Below are 23,223 nucleotides of genomic sequence, written 5' to 3'. Positions count from 1 at the left end.
TCTAGCTATTAGCTTAGGACAATCTTCTGTCTCATGATCAAACAACATGCAATACTTACACAACGAGCATGTTGGATTTGTGTAATCATGAGCATATTGTCTTGGCCCTCCGCAATTGTAGCAAATCAACTGTCCACGACCTCTACCAGGTCCTCCTCCACCTCGGCCTCGTCCGTGCTGCTAAAATCCTGTCCATGACATCCCTGCATTTCAATCAAGGGTCCGCATTCCTGCCTGAGCCTTGTAGGAAATAGTTCTATCCATCATCAATTCATAGCTCCTGCAAGTACACTCATCATGTCCTACCAATCTGCAAAAGTTGCAAAACAACTATTGTGGAGTTTGCATATACTTCTGTAACGTGTGGCATGTTTTCTAGCTATTTGGCAGATAGCACACAACAAAGTAGGAATCATGTTAGGTCTTGCTTGAGCTTCCAACCTTAAAGGCATCGGTCCTCCCCTTGCAAGGTAATTTGTAAATACCAAGCAGTGCTTTTTGTCATGACCCTGACTCTTGCATTTCACGCACCATACCTCTTCATGTAACTTTGGTTGAGCTGTCCTATCCTGCTTCAAGCTTTGCATCTCAAGGCACAAATTCTTCAACTGTGCGTGGATCTGCTGAACTCCTAGATTAGGATCTTACATCCGGGTCTCATATAGCCTCATGGAAATCTGTAAGGACTTTTCCTGAGTTGTTATCTTTTGTTGCGACAGTTCACTCCTTAAGTGTGGGAGTAGCGAAGCCATAAACCACTTGTGATGATGTCCATCTGTCAAATTCATGTTGGCTTCATGGATCGTACATTTCAACCTCTGATTTAGTTCCCAATTTGTCTTGCCTAGTAGCATCGTGATCTCTTTGAATCCCACAATCGACTGTGGTTCATATTTAAGCTTGCTAAATTCCCCAAACAATGCTACTTCGATGCCAACTCTCTAGCATTCGGGTTATCTCTAGAGTACTTAATATACCTGTTATAGACATTTTTGTGCCTTACAGCATGAAGCATGAAATGTCGATAATCTAAGGGATCCAAAGTCCCTAAACATGTTGTTCCTACCCCTAGAGGAACAAGGTCAGCAAACCACAGCACTAAAAATCAGTTCTCCACCTGAAAACATTCAAAAACAAGCTAATTCTGGATCATGTCAACTGCTCCACTGAGCATCTGCGCTGAATGTCAACTGCTCCACTCTGTACCTGCGCTGAATGTCAAATCTAATGAAGGCTACCTGCACTGGGCGAGATTGGCCAAGTGGCACAGTCATTCTACAAGGTGTCAAATGCCCAGGAAGCTTCCAAAATGACACTTGGATCAGGGAATTCGCCTTGTGATGAGTAAGAGGATCCAGATCTCCAAGTGGAAGCAAGAAACTCCAAGTGGACTCAAGAACTGAAGTATAACTAAAGTGGGAGAGGACACTAGTCAGCTTCATGCCAAGCTCAAGCTGACTCATCCTTTCTCCAAAACTCCTATATATAGAGCTCTCTCATGAGGTCTAAGGAGGCGGGAATCTTGTGAATGTAAGGAAGTGCTGTTGGTTTGTGCATAGAACTATTGGGTGATTGCTTTGAAGGAGGTGAAGAGGAGATTTCTTTCTGCTGGGAGGTGTTGCTGGATTGGGCCTCTTATGGTTGTAACACTCTAAGAACTTTACTTCTTCCATTAATAAAGCATTTGAGGTTCTTCTATATGCATGTGTCTTTGTGGCGTATTGATGCTTGTATATTTGATTTATTCTAATCCTCGAATCAATTATGGATGTATGCTTCTTGTAGTTTCCTTTTCTTGTGCTTTTACAGGATCTTTGTGTAGCTGGGCCAGTGAAAGAGCAAGGAGCTGGGAGCAAGCAGCAAGGAGAGAAGATTGGATCAAACATTAGTGGAAGATAACGGTTAGTGGATCTCTTCCTCCTCTCTCTTACATCTCATAAAGAAGTAATCTTGAATAGCTTTGCTTTGATTGTTGCTGAGGTACTATCACCCTTAGAGTGGGATAGGGTCATTCTGTATTGGATACTTTTCCCAACAACAAATTGGCGACTCCGCTGGGGATCGTATCTTGTTGGTTGTTTGTGTTTTTGCTATTCATTTCATAAACAAAGGGAGTACCGAATCGAACTGTATTTGAATCTTTCAAATGCAAAGTAGAGGGCAGCTACTCTAGCTCAGTTTCTGGGCAAGTTTATGATTTGAAGAGCTGATCCACAAGGAATCTAATAAGCTCTTAGTGATAGCTTTTCATCCTCCTTGTCATCCCTTAGTGTGTCCTTGACTGATAGCTTCTGATTTGGCTAAAAACTGTGAATTTTTGAGCAATCTGTGACCCGGAAACCAAGAGAAACGAAAGTTTCGTTCTTTAGTGCAGCTGCTGTGAAGGCTGTCTGCATTTCAGTGCAGTTCCCGAAGGGGCTACCTGCGCTGAAGGTCAAACAGACAGTGTCCCACCTGCGCTGGACCAGTCTTGCCTTGTGCTACTGGGGTTTCCTGCTGTTTCTTGCCCTGTTTTCACTCTTGTTTTTGCTGCCTGTTACCAGTCAATGTGCCTATCTGAAACCAACTTTCCTTACCACTATTCCGCCTCGGTTGTATAAAGAAACTGTGTTTGTTCTTTGTGTATTTCTTGTATCATTTACAGTTTCCCATAACGAAAGTGAACTAGTCTTGCTGTGGCCTCTTAGATCTAGACCTGTGATAAAGTGTCGTTTTGATCTTAAGAGTTAGTTTATTTGCTGTTCATAGCTGATTGAGCCTTTACTTTTGTCATATGGTTTGAATTCATATATTTCTAGTGTCGAAACAAGTAAATCTTAAGGTGTCTTTTGATTTTGGACAAGCTTGTTTGCTTTCACTTGAAATCGAATTCAAAATTATACAACAGCTTTCTTTTTGCATTACGCCAACATTAAGAAAGAGAAAAGAAATACTTGCATTGTGCATGTGCATTATGACAGTTTGTATGATGATTTAGGAAAAAATGCATTAGTGTGTGCTCTATGATCTGTGTGAAAAGATGTTATCTTTCTTTTCCCTCAGTAGTTAAGATTTTCAAAGTTGAAAGATTGAAAAGCTTGCTTATCATCTTAGACTGCATTTAGGAGTGTTATCATACATCTCGTGGTGATCCATAAAGGCAAACTGCTAAACAAGATCAACCTTAAAATAAATTGAATTTACATAACAACGCATTGAAACATAACGCAAACACATAGAGGTCTAAGCTAGAGACGTGTTCCGGCGTCGTTAAACGTGATATCTTAGCGTTGAGTGGTTGGGTGATTCCTCCACGGTGAAGTGATAAGTATCAATACGGACTTGTGCTCCCACGTACCGTCGCATATATATTGGGAGACCCCTATAGGATCAAAGCCTTTATCCATAGGAAACCGTGTCGGCCGCCCTACTGATCGCAATGCAGTGAACACAGCATTCACGAAGATCGACCACCTGTACCGTAAAACGTATTCTGTGGTTTTGCGAAAAGTTTGGCACACCCTCTGCCTAGAACTCCAGAGCAGTTTCTTTTGGCCTTTTTCAAACTCTATAACTGAAAAAGTCCATCCGAGCATTTGTCACTTCGGGCTCGTTAAAACATCGAAGGAGACTAGAGTCATCTTTAGGTTTTTCTCGACTCTTAAAAAGTGAAAAAGCAAGTTGTGTCTAAAGCGTCATTATAAAATTTATTTTAAACGGAACATAATCACCTCCTATTCCCGCGTTGATCTTAGGTTGAGAACATGGAACGCCCCAACCAAGGAATTCCACATGATGGAAATCCTAGTCCATTCTCCTCTTGGGGACAAGTTGGTGCGCCCCACATGGCCACATTGTCGCTTCCAGGACTGACAATTGGCCTACCTATTTGGCTATTCTCAACCAATGTAGTTCAGACCACCATGGTTCCTGAACAGTCGAGTCAACAGTTAGATGAGTCCAGAGCTACCCACCAACCTTCTACTTCCTATAACTCTTCCTCTAATCCTTCATCTTCGCAAGGTAGAGCCGGCAAAAGCCAAGCTCCCATGGAGAAGAAGGAGAAGAAGAAGAAAGAGAAGAAGAAGAAGGAGCCTAAGACGACTGGGGGCGAGCAAAAGACATTTGACAAAAATCCACACACAGCACAGACCGGGCCTAAATCGCCATGTGTCATATGTAGAGGAGACCACTTCCATAGAGATTGTCCCTGTATTCCCCGGATACTAAGGGACTGGTCACCTCGTTTGCACAATTCACGAGCATCAACCTCTGATAGCCATGTTGATTGCTTACCGTCAACCAGCGAAAGTGAAGGTTCAAGACAAAGAGGGGGAGTAAGATCCCCCTGCAAACTGTGTAAAGGCGATCACGCCATCCACCGTTGTCCCTTCTTAGACGAGGCGAAGAGAGTTTTGGAAGATCGTTCGGTTTCACCAGTAATGCTTCCTCCTGGATACAAAAAACTCATGCCAAGTCCTTCGTTGGTTGAAAATACAGCTGGCCCTCTCAAGTGGTCAGCTGAAGCGTCAGTCATTGAAAATGAACCTACTGAATCCAGACCAGACGAAAGTCTAAAGGTCGATATGGCAGCTGACCCGGTTCTTCCTTCAGAAGTTTCATCCTCAAATGACACCCTCACTGAAGAGAATAAGGATGACACCATCCAGATTCTTTTCATCAACATAGACTCTGATGAGCATCAGGGCAATGCGCCCATTCCTTTATCGCAGGAAGGAACATCGTCAGGGTCATATCCGGCCGTGTATTCGGTCCCTCCACCAAGCAACCTGGTTGTGTCCTTTGATTGGAACCAACTAGGCAGACCCCGGTTACCAGCCAGTATACCATTCAGAATCATAGTCCAAATCTACAGAATGGTAATGGCTGGAACTATCATTGATGAAGGGGCATCTGTGAGTATCCTTTCCTCTATTGCTTGGAAAGCACTGGGTTCCCCGGAGCTTTTGCCTGAGATAAGAAATCTCTCGGGTTTTGATAAAGGAACCAATTGACCATTAGGGATCGTCCCCAATGTACCTGTTACATTGAAAGGGAAGACCGTTCAAATGAACGTGATGGTCGTTCAAGGACCCTTGTATTATAACCTACTCCTTGGACGAGACTATGTATATTGCATGGGAGCTATAGTCTCCTCACTCTTTAGAGTAATGTGTTTTCCACACGAAGGAAGAATGGTCAAGCTCATAGACCAACTTTCATTTCCGGGATCACGCATCGCAAAAAGTCACATACCAACCCTCAATGGTCTTTTCACCCAAGAAATGTCTCCACCCCCAGTCCTCCTTCCCGATGAGTGCGAGTGATTCGGAAAGATGGGACTGGAACCCAGGGGGCATGCATCCTGGTCTACTTTGGGCAGAGGAAACCTTGGGTATAAGGTAGAATTTCCGCGAAAGAATATGACTAGTCCGTACCCCGTCCGTGGAAGGAAGAGGGGTTGTTCTAGAACAGGATTCTTTTGTCAAAGTTACGTGTTTGACAAAAGAGTCATTCACCCTTGTCTATTTCGGTAGACATTGCCGAAGAAAGAGATTGATTTGCGACAGCAAATAGAACCGTCTTTGGGTAACTAGAAAGAGGCAAGCCTCCCTCAATAACACCAATGTTTTATCTTTGAGTAGTGTTCTTCTCTTGTCGCAAGTAGCTGCTCTCTTGTCGCAAGTAGCTGTTCTCTTGTGATCTTGCAAAAGAGCTGTCAAAAGTTGGGCCGACGGGAAGACAAGTACCGCGTAAGACCCGTTAAAAATAACGAGAAGACAAGTATCGTTAACATTAGACTAGCAAGACGACAAGTAGCTGTGAACACCCAAAGAAAAACAGAGGTGGGGGAGAGGAGGGGCAGCCTTGAAATTGTATTTTATACCTGGGGGCATGCAAACCTTTTGGAGTGCAAGCTAGGAGCAGTTATTTATCTATTTTTTGGGATTAGCCGTTTCCGAACTTGCATAAAGAAAGGATGAGAGGGAGCATAGCTTATGTGAGGTGCAAGCTCTATAAAAATTGGAATCTTGCAGGAGACATTCTTATCTTATGACTGGTATATCGAGCAGTTTTACTGCGGAATTTATGCTCGTTAAAAAATAGAAAAGCGAAGATCCAAGCAGTTTTAGCACATAGTTCATGCTCGTTAAAAAATAAACATAAGATCGAGCAGTTTTACCGTGGAATTTATGCTCATTAAAAAATAGAAAAGCGTGAGCAAGAGTTTCCCCCAGAGTTTAAGCTCATTAAAAAATGAACCTATTCCGGTAAATAACCATTTGTGATCGTAAAATTATTAGCCATGAAAAGCCTTGGTCGTGTTTGCACCCGCCACCTCCATTCCATTTGGCCAATCGTTCACCTCTATATGATTGTTTACCTATTTTGAGGAACAGCTGCGAAGAGTGATTTCACCTAGCCATCCTTGTGACACTGCCGTGATTGGAAAATTCCAACCTATACCTGGAATCTGCTGCTATCCCTGTTTATCACTCGTTCCTCAAAAGACGAGTCTTCTTTGAGCTCTTTTCTCCTGACTCGTAAAATATGAAAATTTTGCCGACTTTTGGCCTTCCAGCTCGTTAAAAGGACCGGAAGAGCTATCCCTCCTCTAGATTTTAATATTTTTGGACCTGAGGGATTATTACACAAAAAGGTCGAGCGCTTGTTTTATTCGGCTCGTTAAAATTATCGAAAACTCATCCCTTCTGTATTGTTTTATACTTTTTCGGACTTAAGGGATTAGATGACGAAAAAGGAATTTTGGAGTTGACTTTCTGTACCTTTTCAGACTCTCTAAAAATGAAAAGGACCGAGTTTTCCTTGTCGTTAGACTCGTTAAAATGATTAAATAGCAACAAACTTGTCTTTAGACGAGAACGAGTTTCCCTATCGCTAGGCTCGTTAAAACATAGCGATGGGCTTGCCCGAAGGGCAGGTTATAGAACAAGCATATGTTATCCTCCTCAAGCTTGACAAAAATAAAGAGGTACTGGTCAGAAATGACTGGGGAAAAATTGGGAGAACCTCAAAGCTTTAATGGTAGCAAGTCGCTCTTGAACATGACACTTTGTCCTCTGTATCACATCGGGTTGGGTTGTTTCATTCACCGGTCTCATCACCATGGTCCTCGCCAAACCATCCACATTTGGGGTAATGCTACCGATCCATCACATCAGTGTCGTTATATGTTCAAGAGATGTGTTCAGAAAGAGTCAACCGTGTCCCATCCACTGCCATACATTATCCTTCATCCACCCATGATCGCCACCCTGAATCATATTTCACAGATTGTTTTCACCTCCACTAAAATCATTAGCTCCGTTCCGTGTCACTGATTTGGGATTCATTAAGGCCCTCCCTTGACGGATCGCTTCTTGTAGACTTCAGCTCATTATCCAAGAAGTTGATCTAGGAACAACCCCCTCAGTACTTTGAAGCTTGCATGCCTCAATGGCAAGTTTCTCACTTCCGGCGATAGGTATACATCAATGACCTTCGACCAGAAGATTTTGCGTGGTGTTCGACGCCAAGTCCTTTATTCACACCACGTGAATTGTACTGCAGTACCTTGAGGATCATTGTCATTATTGGTGATTCCTCTCGCGCTTGTTAACGGTTTACATTATTGACCGGTAATCAAGCGATGTCTTTCCATGTTCGACTTCAACGCAATTCTCACATGGATCGACTTGTACTTAGAGTGAATATCGAACGAGTTTGAAGACCCCGGATCTAGTTTCATCCATCGGGGCTACGATATATATTCAGGATATAAAGACATTTGATATGTACATCATTGCAGCAGATGATCATCCTACTCAAAGGATGATAATTTCAGCAGAGAATTATCAGTCTACCATCAGACGATCGTCTGTTCTATGTACCAAAATGAATTTATAAAGCTGAGCATGGGAATGCCCGCCTCAGCTAGATCATGAAAGCAGAATGAAAAATAATGTATTGTATTGTATTTTATTACAGGGCGCCTCTCAGCGATTGAATGAACTTCGGATCCTCCTGATAAAGCATTTCACCCGATAAACGACCTCATACTTTAGGGGGCAACTGTTATAGACATTTTTGCGCCTTACAGCATGAAGCATGAAATGTCGATAATCTAAGGGATCCAAAGTCCCTAAACATGTTGTTCCTACCCCTAGAGGAACAAGGTCAGCAAACCACAGCACTAAAAATCAGTTCTCCACCTGAAAACATTCAAAAACAAGCTAATTTTGGATCATGTCAACTGCTCCACTGAGCATTTGCACTGAATGTCAACTGCTCCACTCTGTACCTGCGCTGAATGTCAAATCTAATGAAGGCTACCTACGCTGGGCGAGATTGGCCAAGTGGCACAATCATTCTGCAAGGTGTCAAATGCCCAGAAAGCTTCCAAAATGACACTTGGATCAGGGAATTCGCCTTGTGATGAGTAAGAGGATCTAGATCTCCAATTGGAAGCAAGAAACTCCAAGTGGACTCAAGAACTGAAGTATAACTAAAGTGGGAGAGGACACTAGTCAGCTTCATGCCAAGCTCAAGCTAACTCATCCTTTCTCCAAAACTCCTATATATAGAGCTCTCTCATGAGGTCTAAGGAGGCGGGAATCTTTTGAATGTAAGGAAGTGCTGTTGGTTTGTGCATAGAACTATTGGGTGATTTCTTTGAAGGAGGTGAAGAGGAGATTTCTTTCTGCTGGGAGGTGTTGCTGGATTGGGCCTCTTATGGTTGTAACACTCTCAGAACTTTACTTCTTCCATTAATAAAGCATTTGAGGTTCTTCTATATGCATGTGTCTTTGTGGCGTATTGATGCTTGTATATTTGATTTATTCTAATCCTCGAATCAATTATGGATGTATGCTTCTTGTAGTTTCCTTTTCTTGTGCTTTTGCAGGATCTTTGTGTAGTTGGGCCAGTGAAAGAGCAAGGAGCTGGGAGCAAGCAGCAAGGAGAGAAGATTGGATCAAACATTAGCGGAAGATAACGGTTAGTGGATCTCTTCCTCCTCTCTCTTACATCTCATAAAGAAGTAATCTTGAATAGCTTTGCTTTGATTGTTGCTGAGGTACTATCACCCTTAGAGTGGGATAGGGTCATTCCGTATTGGATACTTTTCCCAACAACAATACCAGGTTAGCATGCGATCTTGTAGAAAACTAACCAGTGTTGCCTTCTTTATGTTATCATTTGTAACACCTTGAGCTTCCCGTACAACCCTAAAAAGGAACCAGAATTGGTCCGGGTCCTCATTTCCCAAGCCTTTGAATAGACGAAACTCCACTGTGTTTTCCATACTGAATTGCGGTGGTGGTGGAGGTGGTATAGGTGAAGTTGTAGGTGATGGCGGTGAAGGTGGAGGTGGTGTGGGTGGAGGCGGTATTCGTAGAAATACTTGTCTTGTCAACTGAATAGCACTTCATGGAGAGAAATTTACTATCTCTTCTTTGTCCCTTCGCGGTGGTGAAATCAAGGGGCTATACTCTGGCCCCTTATATCCTTCATTTCTATAACTTTTTCTGCTTTGGGTAGTCCCAAACATCAAGGTAACTGCATAACCCTTTTTTTGCACAACAACATTTTAATCCAAGTATTCAAAGATTTTACGTACTTACCTCACAGTCTTTTGAAAAAGCGTCGCTCTGCCTCTCTATAGCTAACTAAGGTGTCGACCGCAAACTCTGTAAAAAAATCCTCCTATAATGTGATCGAGCCAATGATCGATGGCATGCGCAATCTTATCCTCCGATGCTTCCAACCTTCACACTAGCTCTCGGGTCCACATAATAGGACCGTCAAGTTTCCACCTTCCTTGGCTATTTTCTAGCTTCGTGATCCACTCATATAGCTCAGTAGGGAAAGAGGTGAAAAGGATTTCATGGATCTCCGTATACAGGTATTGGTCCAACCACTATTCTTTTGATAGTTACGGGTTTCTGTTTTCTTGTGCCACGAACTCGTAGATCACACATCCCTCATGAAAATTTTGTTCCCAACAATGGAACCATTTGTTTGCTTGTGGGGGCCTGATCCAGGTTCAGTGTTAGTTAGCCAAACAAATCCCTACACTACTGGCCCTTTTGGCATCAGCCCGTGGAGTGCGAACTGAAGTCTCACTTGAAGCAGTATGGGGGGATGATGGAACTAAGTTTCCACACCCTTGAGATGGATGTGATGTTGGTTTATCCCAACTATACCTGCCTACACACAAGTTTCTTATCCCTCTGCTCTACCCTTCAATACCTTCACGAAATGTTACAATCGACTACCGCATAGCCCTAACAAAGGGTTGAAGTCCTTTTGCACTGCTATGGCAGCGAACTGCGATATTTCCCAAACTACGCTAAGTATCTTACTTGATTTATTAACATATCTTAGTTAGCTTCACGTAACAGATGTTCTTATTTGTGTTCACTTAACCAATACATTTACATATATTCGTGCATCATATAAGCATTATAAGTGAAATTTATACCCAATATAACAAATGCATAAATAGGAAATAGGACACAGAAATTGTAGAATACTTCTCTTTATTGATAATTCAGGACTGTTACAGACTCAACCCACCCTCTGCATTTAGTTGCGGACTTCTAGGCCTCTGCGCACTTAGCTGTAGAGCCTCTACCTACACTACGACCCAAAAACTTAGACTTCTACTTCAGAGCTATCTTTCATAGATGTTCGATCTTCCTTGATTCCATTCTAATTGCCTTTAACTAATTAGAGCTTAGCTCTATTTATACAATCCATGGTCTGTGGACCATTGGTAGATCTTCTACAAACGGCATTACATTTTCAAAATAAGGATGGACAACCCTATGACTCTTTAACAACTATGCACTCCGCGATGACAAAATGCGGAGTATCTACATTTGTATTACAAAAATGGACCAAAATATGGGCTTTAAGCCCCAAAACGTCCCTTGGTGGATCCCGCGCCCAACATCTCTAGGAGCTACAATAGTTGGAACCAAGTTACATCATCTTTTAGAAAACTCACCTGGAAAAGATGTGTTGAAGTCGATAGAAGATGGTCTGCCAGAGTTGAAGCAATGATGATTCCTCAACAAAGGCATAAGGGATATATATATTTTACTGATAAAATAAAACTAGGGATGAGGGAGGAATGATAGGAATTGTGGAGTAATGACTTCCCTTGTGAGATCATGGTATGCATGGTTGACCTGACAACAACTGACTTGATTCTAGAGGGGATGGTCAATTACTCAAACAAAGTATTTTCAAAGACAAATCAGAATAGCTAAAGGAGAAAAATGGGAACATTGTGACACAAATAGGGATAACATACTGTAACAAGACTTAATAGGACTCTAAACATACTCCATGGATGCAAGGGTGACTTATCTTAGATGCTTTGAACAAGGGTCTCTATAATGCTGCCACATGGGAAAGGCCCAAAGGGGACCATAAAAACATGAGTAAATAATCGTTACTCATGATGAAACTTGACACCTAAGTCAACAAGTGCAAAGGCGGAGTGGTGCCAGAGTATAGGTGACTCATATGAAGAGAGTTAATTTTAATAGGTGGAAAAATGAGACCTCATGGAAAAAATGGCTTCCTAACGAGGTTTCAAATTACCAAAGACAAAGAGAGATCCATTATAGTGCTCAATGAGAGCTTTGGAACATTGTTAATGGTTCATCAAACTGAGCTACGGTTTTCTTGTAATGGTTAATGGAAAAACTAGGGTTTCCTATGAAAGGGCTTCTTGCCCCCAAATCCAATTCATTTGCACATTGAGATATTAGATATTTTGGAGAGGAGGAGGAGGGCCACTCATAGTGGACAAACTGACCGTCATAATCCAAATCTGTGACTTTCACGTAGGTGGCCTAACCCTACTCATACTTTTCAGTGGACTGGATTTCTAGATTAGGGCTTCTATTGGCTGAGAGAAACCCTTACTCTTCCCCACAGTCACAACGCACCTTTTGGACCCCTTTCTACACTATGGGGTGCAAGAAGGAGGCTAAAAAGTGCACCCAACACAATTTTTGGAGGAAAAATTACACCTAGGACCTAAGGGAAGAACAATGTTGGGGGTTTCGTGGAAGCTAAAGTTGAGGTCTCAAAATGTATGTTATGACTCTAAACTAACAAATTATGATGGTCTTTGGTAGGTATGGTAGAGCTAAAGTTGGTATGGCGAGAATGAGACTATGATGATCTTCACACTGAGATTCAGGGGAAACAGGATGTTAGAGGGGCTCTAGCGTGGTATGGGTTGCTTAATTTATTGGAGAACCCATTTATGAGGGATAGTGAGCCACTTTTATCTTGGATTATGAGCTATTGGGACCCAAATCAGGAGGTTTTTGCAATACAGGGACATAAGATAGAGATCACTATCTAGGACATATACTTCTTGATAGGGTTACAACACTTGGGGGTGGTGGGAGAGGTACATCTAGTGTTGTGTCATGGGAGGTCTATTAGGGAGTTTGTGGATCATTACTATGTACCAGGTACTCAGCTAAAGGACACAAGTATCCAAATACATGATTTGGAGAGACTTGAGACACATGCTATAGTTGTAGCAGTGGTGCAGATATTGGGTAGCCATGCCTTCCACTACATCACTGAAGGGCAGATGATGCTGGTAGAGATTGTATTCTTAGGAACATGCTATTGGCGTGTCCAAATGTTGTTGACATTGTTGAATCGTCAGTTGGGTGTTGTTGTGCTATTCAACAACCCCCCCATTTTTTAGTTTAATGGTTAATATTGTATTAATAAATGGGGACCCTTTATAAAAAAAACCTCCAAGAAACATTTAGCACTTAGGTGCTTTCTTTTTAACTTTTAGAAATAAATCAAAATATCAAGTCAAAACCCTCTAAGACTAGCAATTCTCACCTTTTCACATACCGCTGGACTAAGTGCATTGAAGAGTTAATTAACAAACAAAATCTGTGAATTGTGATAGAATGAATCACCGCATTTAACTTAGACATCATTAGACTTTTCATTCAAAACTAAGACTTAAGGAATTTCCTATAAAATGAAGTGCTTATCGCAATCGCATATAGGCATCACAAAGGACACAACTTGCAAATCATGTCGTAACATGCGAGATGCAATATTGAGATAGAATGAGTCAACCTTATCGCATCGCATCAATTTACTTAAAAGTCCAATCTTATGAACTCCACGAGCTTGTGAAGTGCGATAAAAACTAGACCCGATAGATGTAAATGTTGTAAATTGTAAGTTAGGTCTGGAACGTAGTGAAAAACACTTTATGAAATAATTACTCATTTGGGAAAACTACACTCTAAACAATAAAGAATGTGCCACTTATCTTGCATCTCTCATCCTACAGAATATTAAAAAGAAAACCTAGGAAAGTGCACAACAAAGATTGTGATAGTGCGATTTGTGATATTGCGATAATATTATCGCAATCACAAAATAAACTTTCTCATAGTTCAAAATCGACACCTTAAAGTTTTTCCTTCATGTTTGCGATGCGGTAGTTTAATGCGTAATAAAGGCAATGATAAGAAGCCTTAATGGTGATGCAACCTTAGCTGCAAATATCCATAGTATGCATACAAATTCATGTCATATTCATGTCCCAAGAATTTCCATCTCATACTTAGGAAAAACTCTATTAAATCAAGGTATAATGCTCTTAATTAAATGCTTAAGCGAAAATATTTGATTTAGCTATCCAAGGTCTAAACCTTAATAAAACTTTGAGCGGAAAATATACGACCCTTCAATATCTTTGGTTAACTCTTATTACCCGTGCATATTAACCATAATATATTTATTCCACTTTATTTCTATTATAACTCAGATAATATAAATTACACATAAACCATTTAACCCTACATTACTTTACCATTCTGCCGATTCACATGACTTTGCACATTTACCGATGCTCAACCTGTGCTTCAAATCTGCACCATTGATTTCGTCCTTTAGATCCAACGGCTATTGCGTCGTATGCTCAACTTTTGTGCAAACAAATCTCCACCATAGATCAATCTTACTTGATCCAATGGATATCATGCTGTTATATACCTAGGGGGGATAATATGGGGTACCAAGGGAGGTACCCAAGGTAATAATGTAATAATGGGATGGGCCATAGTAATAAATAAGGTGGTTAACCCATGTCATGTAAGGGACCACAAGTAGTTAGTAATAATGTAATGGGCCCATGGTATTAGTTGATGGTATGAGGGAACCATGGTAATGACCCATGGTATTGTATGTATGAGGCCTATATAGAGGCTAGAGACTCCAAATCAAGGAATATAGTCAAGGAATATTGTATGAACAGGCATATGGCTTGTGGAGTGTTCTCCTTCCTTAAGGAGTGAATGTATGGTGTTGCCCTACCTTAAGGGTGTTGATCAATAAAGAATCATTTCATATTATTTCTGGGTTTCTTTGCATTATCTTATATTTTCATATCCTATCTATAGTATTTCTGTGTTAGATCTACAACAATTGGTATCAGAGCTCTTTCTTGGGCACAAAAGAAATTGTCACAGTTTCGTCAATATTGCTCAAAATCTCTATTATAACCTGTTTTTAGAAATGGAAAAATCATTTTGCATCTGCCCATGTGGTAGAAATCTTGATCCAGGCACTTGAAATTTCAGATCTGTGCTGCTACTCTCCCGCCGTCACCAAAATTTCTACAAAAAGAGCTGATTTTAAATCAACGATATCTCCCTCATCCAGACTCCGATTCGACTGATTTTTTTTTAAATTGGGTATTTTTTCCCAAAGAATCCAGATCTGCAATTATGTTTTGCAGATCTTGTACCAAGATGTCTAGATCTGCGCCGGAAAATCACTGCCCTGAAAATTGTCTGCAACCCCACTGATTTTTAGATCAGTGATATCTCCTTCATCTAGACTCCGATTCAACTAATTTTTTTTTTGAATTCGACTATTTTTGCACAGAGATCCAGATCTGTAATTATATTTTATAGATATTGCACCAAAATGTACAGATCTGACCTGCAAAGTCGCCGCCCCCGAAACCTTACAAAAGATAAAAAAAAAAATCTCCACGGTTTGCCCAAGAAAGTGCTCCGATACCACTTGTTGTAGATCTGATATGAAAATATAGCTCCGATACCAATTGCTGTAGCTCTGATACCCCCATATGATGGATAGCAAAGAGCCTAGATCCACCTACTACACATCCACACAGAAGAGCTACCATGGTCAACTTCCATCTCAAGCGAGCGAGGCACCAGCGAGATCGAGGGTTCACCTTTCTCTTGGATGGCTAGATGCACGTGCATGGTACCAGTGGACTACTCTTTTGAGTAGATCTTATTATTTATGTTCTTCCCATGTTTCGGGGACGAAACATGCTTACGGGGTGGAATGTTATATACCTAGGGGGGATAATATGGGGTACCAAGGGAGGTACCCAAGGTAATAATGTAATAATGGGATGGGCCATAGTAATAAATAAGGTGGTTAACCCATGTCATGTAAGGGACCACAAGTAGTTAGTAATAATGTAATGGGCCCATGGTATTAGTTGATGGTATGAGGGAACCATGGTAATGACCCATGGTATTGTATGTATGAGGCCTATATAGAGGCTAGAGACTCCAAATCAAGGAATATAGTCAAGGAATATTGTATGAACATGCATATGGCTTGTGGAGTGTTCTCCTTCCTTAAGGAGTGAATGTATGGTGTTGCCCTACCTTAAGGGTGTTGATCAATAAAGAATCATTTCATATTATTTCTGGGTTTCTTTGCATTATCTCATATTTTCATATCCTATCTATAGTATTTCTGGGTTATATCTACAACACGCGCAATCTTGCACTCCAACTAGCACGACTGATAAAATTTCAAAAGCACATGAGAAAAGTTGTTTTGTTGTGCTTCGCGGCACCTCCACGTTTTATCATGTAGAATTTTGAAATACCACTTACAACCTTTAGGCCATGCGAGATACCACTTACACCTTTGGAAAACTGCCCACGTGCTCAAATAAAAATCTTTAAGGCAGACTCTTAACCAAATATTTAACACTTAATCTCAGTATTAACCCTTAATGCTAACACATAGTTTACTCTCCACCATTCCTATTCTGTCGTTGTTATCCGTCGATTTGGCCGATCTGATGGTTTTCATGCTTTGTTGTTTGATACTTTCTATGTCATTGATCTTCCATTTGACTCCTTCCTGAGCATAATTATAGTCCATCATTGGAACTATTTAACCTCTAATTTTCTATGTACGTTGTCTCAACTCTCTGTCCTTCTCGATTTCATTTGCACACACATATCTTATGCAAAAGCACTTCATTTATAAATAATTACAATTTAATCACATATGTACTCTACACAGGTTTGAAATCAAATTTCTATATTCGTAAACAAGTATTTACACAATTTCTTCTCTCAGGCTTGAATTCCAATATCAGTGGCCTCTGTTTCCCTATCTACCGATAGGCTTACAATAAAACTCCTCTAATTCCTAACTCTCTAACTAACTAAATCCCTCTATGTCGTTTAGGCTTACATTTATACAAAAGGTTCTGTAACCCATTTCGGTTCAGATCCTTAATCTACTCATCAAGTCCTAAAAGCTTTCAATGATCCCTTGGGGATCTCAACAACTCAATTAAATCCTAAGGATTTTCTTTAATCCCCAAAATCATGAAACCAATTCCTAATCTAAGATTTACAATATTTCAAAATCTCTCAATCCTCACTATTCACTCATCATCACTCATGTTATCCTACATTCGAGAACATTTAGAATATTCCTCACAATATCTAATTAATTCCTATTCTTAATATCTCTTATAAACTTACTTAAAAACCTTAATAATTACATTAATTTAATACTCAGGAAACCAACTTCCTTAAAACACAAGACCCCCTATGTCTACTAAAATACAGTGATATTTCTGAGCCGAATGCTCCTGCATCAAATGGCCATTTAATAAGTTTAATAATATTTATGTTAAAAAGTGGATCGACGTGATAAAATATCTTTTCATCTGCGTTTTGAATAAAATCTCCTATCTTGTCACCTTTTTGAGGTTAACTGTATCATTTATTATCACTATCATTCTCGCTTGTGTTTATCTAATAACTTCTGTTTTTCTCCATTTCAAAAAAACTCTGCAGAGAACATCATTAGAAACAATGGTGAAGAAGGGAAACTCAACTACATCTGAGAAAGCAGAAATGGTGGCACTTTTCTCTGATACCACATGCAGCAAGGACGAAGGAACTTCAACATGGGAGGCCATGTACAACTTGCTAGAATAAGAGAAGCCCAGACCACTCGTAACAAAGGCCACGATAGATGCTCAGGAGTCATCTAACACCTCCTATTTTGAAACAACATGTTCATTTATTTATTTTATTATTCAATCTTTTGTGATCCATAATGAATTAAGAAAAGTCTTTCGGTGAAATCACATAAGAGAAATTTTTGGTCGACGCATTTCGAACCAACAAGTGTGGTTCATCATTAGGACTAGTTGAAGAGGCAGACCATGGCAAAGGATTAAATAGAGAGAAATTTAGAGACGTAATTTAAAGTAATGGATATATTTGAAAAATAATATTTAAATTATGATATTAATTTACTAATATATAAAAAAAAAATATTATTCAGTAACAACTATATTAAACAGCATGTTCATTCCTGCACTGAATATCTGCGAGACCAAAAATAATACCATACATAGATATGGTCAAATGGGTAATTGACAAGGTAGACATCACAGACATAACCTTAAAGAATCATAGGCAAGAGGTCATGGGGTATTTCTCAGCGGACAACCTATGACTAATTTACCAATTACCAAATCCATAAGATCTCTACAACAAACAGTTCCTTGAGCAATTCGCTAAAGAAATTGAGGTCCCGTCAGATGTCATGTAGACCTGGAAATCAAGCGAAGGCAAGCTCAAATGGTATAAAACGGGTATGTACTCAACGACATCCATTTCTCCCCCTCATATTTTCGCAGCAGCAATGATATGTAGATTATTCGGTATACCCGATAGCACCAAGTTTTCCATGGAATGGCTCCCGTTAATATATGCAGAAGTGAAATCAACAATTATGAACTGGGCTCAAATTTTATCAAACAATTTGGCAAAGGCCATTATAGAATATAGAAGGAAAAGAAGTTCTTCTTTAAGGATTTTCTCCCTTTCTTCATGAATGCTTTTTCTATGGATGTAATCTGTTTTTGTTCTCAATTTCCCAATATGGGATGGAAGTGGACTATACAAAACTTGCTTCCCATCCATATATACCATAACATTTTGTGGGAATCTCAATTTCACCCCCATTTTTATAAAAACATTCAAGGGGTTATGCTACACATTCAAAGATAAGTGTATGATAGAATCGCCCCTAGGTTTTCTAAAGAGGTCGAAGGAGATATCTTTCTAGTAGCCAGATGGTTTGGGGAAGAAACATTCACCTACATCAAAGTTTTTTGGAGCATTTCTTCACTGCATTTCCTCCCATATTGAGTCCCTGACAAACTATCGGCCAGAGAAATAGCCTACCAAACATTAGGGGAAGGCAGATTAAGTAGAGGATTGAAAGAGTATAAGAAAGCCATTTGGCCTACATTCCCATTACAATGTGGTGCTTTTTCACTACACGATTATGGACATGCATTAAAATGAGTAGAGATTATTAAGTCTCTGAAATTAGCTACAGTTCCAGGAAGGTAATACGACCCAAATGGAACTATTAAGGAATTTAATACTATGGTAAAAGTAAAACAGTTCACCCATGAAGAGGACACCTTTGATGACCTCTTCCTATAGGCATAAACATTTTCACAAGTTTTGCATATGGCATCACTACTTTTGACCCTGGAAGATGTTAAGGCTTTTCATGTGTACAAGAAAAAGAGATTATTAAAGGTCCCATTAGACCTACTGCAGATTGAACCAATAAGGGAGCCAACTCCCAGCGTAAGCTGAACGGGCAACACTAAATAAAACTATGAAGAAGAAAACCAAGAGAGATCTAAGCATGAGTTAGAGCACTCATAGTGGCGGCGTCAAAATGGGGGAGGAAACAAAAATAAAGAGTTTGAAAAAGACACATCTGGAACTGTAGAGGAGGCGACCGAGCAACCCTTAGCAAAGAAACAAGAAGAGGTTGCCTCTACTTCAACTCAGTTAGCTAAAAATCAAATTATTAACCTATAATAAGAATGGGACCAGTTCAACAAAAAGATGTACACAGATACAAACCCTGAGCAAACATCTAGAATGCAAACTCCCAAGCAAACCAAGCATAAGTCAAATCATGAAACAACAGGGGAAGGAGCTATAGGCACTCAGGATGTTGAGATCATTCCTGCTACTCCTACTTCAGAAATTGTTTTAAGAATTGAGGAAATACCTCTGTAATATGTATTCTATAGTTCTACCCACAAAGTTGCAGTCAAGAGACAAATGAAGAAAAGAAAACTGGGCATTGTGGCTATTACAACTCCGGAAAATAAACCAATGGACATCATATGGAAGAACTCGCCTATCGACCCATCTAAGAATCTCAAAAATCTATCGCAATTCGCAGGATCCTATGCCACAGAAACTATTTCCAAGGCGACAGATGTCCAAATGCTACTAAAGGAAAAGGAACAAAGAGTTTTGCTACTAGAACAACAATTAGCCAAAGAAAAATCTAATCAGCAAGAAGAATTACAAGGAATTCGAATATATGAGAATACAACATCAAGCCAGCTTAGCAGAACGGATTCATGGATACAAGCCATGATAGATAAATTTAAAGATAATCCGCAAATCGACAAATTCATCAAGGAAGCACTTAGCCTTAATTCCCTACTAATGGAGTAAAAGGAAGTATTTTTCCAGAAAATCTCGCAGATAAATCCTTATTGCGAGACGAGTCATAAATTAAAAAAAGAAGTTATTGATATGAGGTTTGAGTATGACGAAATCCAAAAAAGAGTTTCTAAATTTATCACTTGGCAACAATCAGAGGATGGGAGAAAGTCTGACCTACAAAATCTGGAAGAGTCTCATAAAGATATTATGTTCACGGATTCAGATTCTCGGTTGAAATAGGTGGAAAGGGCAATAATGATAGCAGCGACAACAACAAACAACATAATAGAAGCCATTAACGAAAATATTCATGGTGCCAATATTGTCAAGGAGTGTGTGCCAAGGTTTCTTCCGAATGTTAAACAACTAGAGCAGAAGTGGAAATAGGCGGCGCAAGAAACAGAGGAGGCAATCAAACAGTTAAACAAGCTGAATTAGGAAGCATACTGGCAGTTTCTAGTAAAACCACACAACTAGTGGATGACTCCAAGATGATTAACAACCTATACATAAAATATGGTGCCAACACTAAAAAATTCCATATTTGCTGGGAAATTAAAATTTGCGATTAGCCAACCACCTTAGCTCAAGCCCATGACTGATATTTGTAACCTTAGAGATCAAGTTCAAAGGAGTTAGTCATGAATTTATTTTTATTTTAGTTTTATGTTTGCATATTCTGAGGAAGGTTATTTGAAAACTCCTCATCTATTTTTGTAATAATATATTTTAAGACATATAGTTTAGTATTTAAACCCCTCTCATGCATGTAGAGAAGGGTCCATAAATTTTATCAAAAACACTTTTCAAGACATTACACTTCTATACTTTTGAGGAGGTTTTGATGAAATGAATGGAATATGATATATTTTCTTTTAAATATCTAGCATGCTCTACTACAATTCACTTTTATACTCTTCGAATGTGTTGGATTGAATGAAATTGGGTCAATATTGCTGAAGCGCATGAGCAGGACTTATCATATATGGTACTTTTATCTAATGTTCATGTTTTATTTATGTATTAAGTAACACTTCTTTCAATTGTTTTATGTATGAAAGTTTGAACTATAGTTTTAGCATTATTGCACTTCTGTATGATGTTAGCTCTGATTCCGTTTTGAATACATTAATGATTTTATAAGCGATATATTTTTCTCAATCGTTTTGTCTAACTATTTATCCAAAATGATTATTGTTAAACGATTTAATTTCTTGTTGCAGTTGAATGATCTTTATTACCAATTGTTGTAAGACATCATTGTAGATCGCATATTATATTTGATTCTTGGGTATACTTATAGTTAAATAATGTTAAATTAAGATATATACATGTGTTTAGAAGGTAGATTAGATTACACTTAGCTTAATCATTTCTTGTTACATCATATATCATCCCATCAATACTATCAAATATTTTCTGGGAAACTGGTCACTTTATCCCCAATCAGAGCCACTATACCAAATGGAAAAGGAGTTGCTTTAAAGGTCCGGACCGAGTGGTTTTCCCCCATGTTGTCACAATGATTTTTGAGGCTTCAACATTTTGGTGCTAGAAGGAGGGCCTAACTATGAATGGCAAGCAAATCTAAATCAGTAAGCCATTCTAAGAGTAAAACTCCCTCACCATCACCTCCAACTTCTCGGTCGCATTGTAAATCCCCAAATCCTAGGCAAGAAGTTGTAAAGAATGTTGGCATTATGTTTCTGGTATGGCTATATGTTATAGATGTTGTACTTGATGGCAACTCCCGTGGCAAGGCTCTCAATTTTTTGAAAATTCAGAAGTACGTAGGAAATCAGTTCAGAAGGTGCGTACCCGCAGGTACACCATGCAGGGACTGCGTCCAGATACGCAGGCCAGTCGTTCAGGAGGTGCGTACCCCCAGTGCACACATTTCAAGGCAAAGAAATTCACATGTGGGGTTTTCTTATGTTTTACTCTTGGTATTTAGGCGACGGTATTGGGTTATTATGGTGTCGGCTCGTGGTATTGTTCCATGATTTTAGGAGGAGCTTGCCTATATAAAGCAAAGGAGATCACTTGGCTAAGTATATTTTGCAATTGAATATCTTTAGATCTGAAATATTGGGTTATGGTCTTAAAAGCTTGATCTATATGAAAGGGAAGTTGAAGACGAATCTGTGAAGGGTGATCTCTCGAGCGCATGATCAGATCTGAGCAACTGTGCCACTCTGGTGGACTGCCTATTTGGCCCTAATCAGAAGGACGCAGGTGTCTAACAGAAGAGCTGCATGGGTACACAGTGCAGAAACAGGAGATCTGCGTCGGTACGCAGAGCAGAAACAGGAGACCTGCGTGGGTACGCAGAGCAGAAGAAGGAGAGCTGCGTGGGTACGTAGAGCGACTAAGGTTCAAGTGCGTACGCATAGTAAAAGTACGCGGCGCGATAGTATTTTTGGGTGCGTACCTGCAGTAACAGTACGCAGTGTGGTTGAAGGAACAGTGCGTAGGCACGCAGCGCAACAGAAGGATCCCTGCGGGTATACGCAGGGAAGCAGAAGGTGAATTGCGTAGTGACGCAGGCCACAGAAGGGAAAACTGTGTCTCTGTCTTAAAATGTTCTGTTGATTGAATTTTTCTGTTGATAAGGTGTTCTAGGTTAGTTCTGTTATTGCTGATATGATAAATGTAGTGGATTGTAACTTTTATGTACTTGATGCTTTATGAAAAGAAGTAGGGGGTTGTAGCTCCCTTCCAGGAGAGACTGGAAGACGAGAGAGAGAGTTGTAGCTCTCTGCAGGTTGCAGCCTGTGTACTGGTAAAGGACTGCACCAGTACAAAACCATTGTAAAAGGAGTTTCTAATTTGAAAGAAGATAGAGACATATTGCAGCAGGTGGTTTTCACCCACATTGGGTTTCCACCTTACATCTTGTGTTCTGTGGTTCATGTTCATTATTTTATGGTACTGACATGCAAAAATAATTCAAAGAAGAAATAAGGAAGATTTATTAAAAGAATTTGATAATACTGATTCACCCCCCCCTCTCAGTATTATTTCCAACAATTGGTATCAGAGCAGGTCCTTCAGAGAAGCTTGATTGCTTGAAGGTAGATCGTTCATCATGAGCAACTACGAGAGAGAAGCATCAATCAGGCCACCAGTTTTTGATGGGACAAACTTCAATTATTGGAAGGTAAGAGTTACTGCCTATCTTCAATCTCTTGGTACAAAAGTTTGGGACATCGTAGAGACAGGCTACACTTTTCCTTCAGCTACTCCTATAGATGCAGCCGAGAAAAAGAAGTATGAAACAAATGCGAAAGCAGTCAGTACTCTATTAGGATGTATATCTCAATCAGAATTCATGAAGGTAATGCACTATAAATCCGCAAAGGAGATATGGGACAAA

The sequence above is a fragment of the Pinus tabuliformis genome, chromosome 6 (genome assembly GCF_031772625.1).
Source record: "Pinus tabuliformis cultivar Carrire ecotype Pingquan chromosome 6, CPIR1, whole genome shotgun sequence".
In the NCBI taxonomy this organism is placed as follows: Eukaryota; Viridiplantae; Streptophyta; class Pinopsida; order Pinales; family Pinaceae; genus Pinus; species Pinus tabuliformis.
This window is presented reverse-complemented; position numbering follows the sequence as displayed.